The following is a 6679-nucleotide window of genomic DNA, read 5'->3' on the forward strand; positions in this document are numbered from 1 at the left end:
TATTATACCTTACTATCATTGTTAAAGGACATAAATACAATCCAAAATATTATAATTTATATTTTTGGATTATATATTTCTAATATTTTTTTATGTAGAATTAAGTTGGCAAAGTAATTTATCCGATCATTGTTCTTCTGATATTCATTTTTGGTATCGTTATGTCTGTTCTATCGGTAGCGCGCCGTGATGGATATTACGGTGTTGTTGAAGATGCAATCTACACTGCTTTGGGTTTGATGTAGTTTTTTTTTCATATATATTTAAGAAGCAATGAAGCTCTGTGGATGTATGCATGCATGACGATGAATAGGGTGGAAAAAAATATCGAAATTTCGGTATACCGCAAATATCGTATTGGAATTGACTGAACTATACCGATTTTACGGTATTTCGAAAATTTCGATACGATAAAATACCGTACCGAAATTTTTGATATCGGTATCGGTATATGATTTTTAGTGAAATTTTCGGTATACCGTACCGATACCGAAAATTTACTCTAAACGATATGAATATTAAAAATTCGGTATATCGAAATTCGGTATACCGAAATTTTGGTACGGTATCGGTATAAAAAAATTTTATATTGTATTTTTTGGTATGGTAACGATATGGGAGTTGGTGGTTCGGTATATCGTACCGAATCACCCCTGACGATGATTGGATTTTTTTTATTAATGAGAGATCTGTTTCCAAATTAAATAATTTTTTTTAAAAAAAAGGCTATTCTAAATTTATTTAAAAAATTAAAAACATATATTAGTTAGTTGACTGAGCCATCATCTTTTATACATATTTTAAAGTTATTATATATATATATATATATATATATATATATATATATATATATAATAACGGACTTCTCCGTGCGGACTCATCCGCACCTACAGATTTTGGTTTTTTTTTTTATATATTTTTGAATTTTTTTTTACCTTCCTCGTACTCCTCTCTCTCGTCGCCGTGTGCATGTGCCAGCCTCGCCGCCCTCCTCGACGCTGGCCGGCTGGGCACCACCCACCAGTCACCCCGCCTCCTCGCCTCCGGCCGCCCACCACCCGCCGGCAGCCAGAATCCCAGTCGAAATCCGGCCGCGATTGCGGTCGCTAGCGTGGTGGCCAAAACGCGGCCAGATTTCTGCCGGATTCCGGTTGAAATCCGGCCGGGAATCGGATGGAGTCTGGCAGCGACCGGATTCCGGCCGCGATCGCGCCATCGTCATCGCAACCGCACCTGCCTCCGTCGCGATGGCGTCCCGACGCGCCCGCGTCAGGATTCCGACGAAGGCGTGTCCGGATTCCGGCGCAATCACGGCCGGAATCCGGATGCGACTGCGCCGGAATACAGTCGCCTGCCCTACACTTTCGGAATCGCCTGTATCGCGGCGGGAATAGAGATGTGGCCGGATTCCGAACGCTATCCCCGACGGGTTCACCTTCTGGTCTATAGTATGGGTGTCTCCAGGCGGCCGGAGGCCGCCGGCGGTGGCCAGATGGCCGGTGGTAGGGCGTGTGGCGAGTGCGCGAGGAGGCGCGGTGAGCACAGTGAGCAGCGAGGAGGCGCTTGGCACACGAACGGTGTTCATGGTTTCGGCGAGAGAAAAAAAAGGAAAAGTTGCATTTAAAAAATTAAAATTAAAAAGACATGGCAAAGTCCGTAGCAATCCGTAGGATAGAGTCCGTAGCATAACAAAACTATATATATATATAGAGGTAGGATATCAATTAATTATTATAAAATATTAATAGCAATGAAGTAAAAGATAATTATTATGTTGATTTTTACAAAAATTAAAAAAATTAGTAATAATATATATATATATATATATATATATATATATATATGGTAAAGGGTTCACCCTAACCTTAAATGTTTTCATCAACTTAAAATAAGGGTAGTTGATGGTCTAGCTACTCGCAAGAGCTCTTCCTCTCCAACTAAGAGATTCTTCTATTAGCAAAAGTCAACATGTAGATATCTCTTTCGTACCGAGGGAAGAAGCTACCCTTTCCAATATTTAGCTCAAAGCTTTAGTGTCAAATTCTCTGAAATAAGTTAATTTAATATATATGATTTTTTCCATTTCTTATTCATATATAGCATATTACATATTACAAAATTGACTAATTAGTACACAAGCCTCAAAAATCAGACTCATAAAAGCCTATGTTGTTGTGGTTATAACTCGGCTTTGAATACTTCCAACTACCGCATCGGCTTTAGGAGGCTTTTTCATACCGAGGTCACTAGCTAGGCTACGTTCAAGGATGGATTCAAGAATTAAAAGTGCAATCGACATTTGGGGTATGGAAGGGCTGGGCTAAATAAGAAGTGGGCTTTAATGCTAATCTTAAATTTAGCCAAATTTCTTCTTCGATTGCACCATTAAAGAAGTGCAATTGAGTATGAGCTGAATTAGTGCCTAGGATAGTCATTATATGGCCGTCCTTGGCTAAGCTTATACAACTCCATCATGCTAGCACCACATGTTCTAAACGCAAAGGTCAATTTGAGTTGATTTACTTTGGCCCGAGGGACTCCATTTTGAGTTAATTAGTTCAAGCTGAGTAAGAGTTAAGTCATTCTAAGTTCTGTAAATTTGAGTTCTTACACTCTTGACAATTGCACTTACATGTGGCCTCCCATTTCACCGGCAAATTTAAAAACTATCTTATGTCGTCATTTTAAGCCATATTTAGATGTGACCTCCCATGTGGTCTCTTGCAGACAAAATAAATATTATTTTTTATTATATAATTAATATGCACAAAAAAGTATTGTTAGATGGAAAGTATAAATAAAATATAATAAGTTTTTTTGTTTTTCTTTGTAAAATCATTACTCAAATTTCCATATATTCTAACCATAATTCTAGTAAGAGAGTATTTAGAAAGGATATTTTTCTTAATATCTATCAATCTCAATATCCCATATTGGAAGAGGATATTTTAGAGATATTTGAAATCACCGGACATTTTTTTTATAAAAAAAAAAAGCAAACAAAGTAATTTTCTCATTATGGATGCTCTTAGAAGGAAAGTATGCGAACTAATGGTGCCAAGCAATTAAATAGTCATTTCCTGTCTTCTAGTTATATATAAATCTATTAAGATTAATTTCCACGATGTCATTTCATTAACATTTATATATTTTCCCACTTAGGATTTGTGTATCTCTCTCCATGGAAGTTTCTTTGCTTGGTTCTTATACTTTATAGGCTGTACTGGTACAGCCCAATGTAGAGCACGGAAAAGAGTCGTGGTAATATTAATAATTAAGAAGATTGGAAATATGTAGTCTATTTTATTGAAAAGACATCGTAATAATGCCAATTGTATATTTTGTTTTTTTGTTTTTTTTGTTTTTTGCATTCTTCCTTTTTATTTGTTTATTTTTGATGTGATGAAGTATGTTATCATGAATATAGACCTATATATAGGGCAAATGGTTACAATCCCACAATTAAGATGAACAAATGAAACAAAATAAATATATAGTCTATTTTATTGAAAGGACATGGTAATAATGTCAATTGTATACACTACTTAAAAAAAGACCCTTTAACGACGGTATTTCCCGTCGTTAAAGGGGCAATTCCTATAGTTAAAACTCCCGTTGGGAATTAATTAACGATGGTATACGCTACTGTCGTTGGTGATAATAACAACAGATTTGAAAATCATCATTAATGACAACAACAACGATAAAATGTACCGCTATTAATAACAACGATTTACGTATCATTATTAATAATTTAATGTCGTTTAATTATTTAAGAACAATTTAGTATACCATCATTAATGACAACGATAATATCACTAATTCAGACCTGTCAAAATATATATATTTTTAATAAATATATTAATGAATACTAATAAAAATTAAAACAGAATATATTAAAAATTAAACCCCACCATATATATTAAAATATCATCCAGTAATTTATGACAATTATTTCTACACATCATTAAACTAGATATCAAATGTTAGTAATCATCTAGTAAAATTAACATCTATTTACATCAAAAGCTAAGTATTCATTTCTTTAAAGTCTTCATATGCAAAATGTTGACGTTCTCAAAAGCTCCAAGTCTATTTCGCTTCAACTCTCCCATACCTATAATAAATATACAAAAAAACAAAAAAAAAAGTGTTAGAACTTAGAATTCTTAAGGACCAAATTTGTATACCACATTAACATGGACAGAGTATAAAGTGGAATGTTAATTCAATAAAAAAGAATAAGAACAATAGGCAATAATTATAATTTTGCTAACCTTCTCGAATAAATAGCTCACGGAATAGCCTCCTTAAGTATGAATAATCCGGCTTGTCCTCAAAACTCAAGGATCAACAGTAGTGGAAATAATCTGTAAATTCTGAAGGAAATGACTTACAAAGTGCCTGGTTTACATCATCAAAAATCTAAAATCTCTCACAATCATTATGCAAATTGAAATAAAAATAAAAGTGGCTGACTAAATTTTTCTCAAGTATGTAAAAGAAGGATTTTGAATTACCTCAAAGGGGTAAGCACTTTCTTCTCACTAATTTTGTCATATTTTTGCCTTTTACTGATAGCTTTAAGCCCTTTCCAAAGAAGGCTGAAGCAAAATAAAACCACCAGGGATATCATATTAATTATCCAATTGAAACAAAAATGAAAAGAAAGACGGTAGATGGACAGATGTTAACCTTCCTCTTAAAAAATACATAAGAACGTAACCAAGAGATTCCAAATCATCTTTGGCTTTGCTCTGTAGGTAAACAATCATGTATTAATAAATACAAATGAACAATGTCAAGTACATAATATTTACATTAATATTTAAGGATCAAGAACTCACCAATCAATATATGTGTATTAACACTGGCATAGCTTGCAGTTCCTGTACGATTCTTATTCTCCCTGTAAAAGGATACACTATATGAAACCAAAAACACATTGCCTATAAAACAATTCAACAAAATCCCATGGTAGGAAGATGTAAAATATAACAAAATTTGTTATGCTGGATGGAGTAAATAAAAACAAGAAAAAGATTCCAAAGAAAAGTCAATTTATAGTCATAAAACAAAACTTGCTTAGGAAAAGACAAAATTCTCTACTCAATTTAGTTTGTACATTTCTCGTTAGTCACCAAAGATCCTAAAGTGTTATGCCTAATTGATTGTTTACTATAACTCAACCCCCAAAAGAAATCATTTCCTTTCAGAAATGACAAAAACCCTGAAATTGATCAAATATTCTTGATTCAGAAAAAAACTGTGCAAACATCTCAAATTTTATTTTCACCCTCCATTTCACTCTTTACCCTTCCTGTCAAGCTGCTCATAAAAAAGCATGTATAGTACAGATTAATTTTAGGGGTTGAAAAGTCTCACAAACAGTGGCTAGTATGGACATGAAGAAACTTATAAAAATTAATAAATTATAAACTAAGAGAAACAATACAAATTCATCTAAGATTCTGCATACTTGTCACTATTGAAACATCAGCCTCAAAGAAGAATTTGCCAAACGTGCTATGAAGTTAAAAAAACACCGAATTATTATATCAAGATCAAGTTTTTATTACCTATAAGGTATGTGCTTATGAGTTTGGAAATGCCTGTACTTCTTTGCGAAACCATAATTAATAATATAAACTTGAGAGTCAAAAGGCAATATCAATCAACAAATCAGAAAGTGAAGATGTCATGCTAGTTACTCGGTTGCTCCATTTCTAACATTCACAACACAACAGATGTGGAAGATAGCTATCAAATCTTCTCTTGAATAAACATATAAACCTCACGTGAGGCTGTTAGAGTACAGTTACCTTCTTGTGGTATTGTGGTGATCGATTTGAAGAAGATAGCCTCATCTTTGACAGTTGAAAAAAAAACCCTATGCAATAAGAACAAAACCCTAGATCCTAACCTCATCTCAAGTATTGCAATCATTGTGAATCAGTGAAAAAAAAAAAGATTAGGATTTAAAAACCTAGATTCTGTAATGCGATTTGGGGAAAAAAACACCTTGTTTTGGTCGCTTTCGATCTTGGAGAAGGTGGAGATGTTGAGCACTGGAGGCTTTGAAGTGGTCGCGAGCGTCCTTGCCGCCGTAACCGTCCTTATCGCCATGTGAGGTCGCCCGGGCGCCCTCGCCGCGCGACCTCGTGTTCGAGTGAAGGAGGCTCGGATACGAAAAGGAGCAAATTTGAGGGAAAGGAAAAAAAGTTGATTAGGGCAACCTAATAGATATGTACATATATTAAAAAAATTTAATGATCAATATTGACTGAATAAAGTCTTTGTGTATTCAAATTTCTAAATTCAAATTCCTCAATTTTCTTTTTTCAAAATTCCCCTGTTTGAATGATTTTAAAAGTGAGAGATAAATGATCACTAATTTTAAAATTGATATATTTATTTTTATTTTAGTGCACTAGCTTTATTAAGTCAACCGACTCTTAAATTTATATATAAATAAATAAAAATAAAAATTTAGAAAACAATCGTGTTTTTATGTTTTAAAAAATTTAGACTTCAGCCCATTAAAAAAAATCAGCTTAAATTTCTAGTTCAATAAAAAAACATCAAAAAAGTAACATTTTTTCATGAGAAAAAAAAATCATGGTTAACGAGTGAAAATCCCGTCGTTAAAAGTATGATATTAAAGACCGAAACATAAAAT

The 6679-nt window shown here is 33.7% G+C and overlaps 1 long non-coding RNA gene across 4 annotated transcripts; it reads right to left on the reverse strand.

The window, feature by feature from the left end:
• Positions 1-3894: 3894 nt before the first annotated feature.
• Positions 3895-6245, reverse strand: LOC122036318. 4 transcript variants are annotated; one of them, XR_006127358.1, is made up of 7 exons: positions 6022-6245; positions 5823-5890; positions 4848-4909; positions 4696-4757; positions 4521-4604; positions 4278-4370; positions 3895-4117 (listed from the first exon to the last, which is right to left on the reverse strand). It is a non-coding gene; the product is annotated as an uncharacterized LOC122036318 (long non-coding RNA). The 4 variants fall into 4 exon arrangements; XR_006127361.1 differs by lacking the exon at positions 5823-5890 and having other exon boundaries at positions 4278-4404; XR_006127360.1 differs by lacking the exon at positions 5823-5890 and having other exon boundaries at positions 4278-4379; positions 6022-6244.
• Positions 6246-6679: the final 434 nt, after the last annotated feature.

This window comes from Zingiber officinale, unplaced genomic scaffold (genome assembly GCF_018446385.1).
Source record: "Zingiber officinale cultivar Zhangliang unplaced genomic scaffold, Zo_v1.1 ctg136, whole genome shotgun sequence".
Lineage (NCBI taxonomy): Eukaryota > Viridiplantae > Streptophyta > Magnoliopsida > Zingiberales > Zingiberaceae > Zingiber > Zingiber officinale.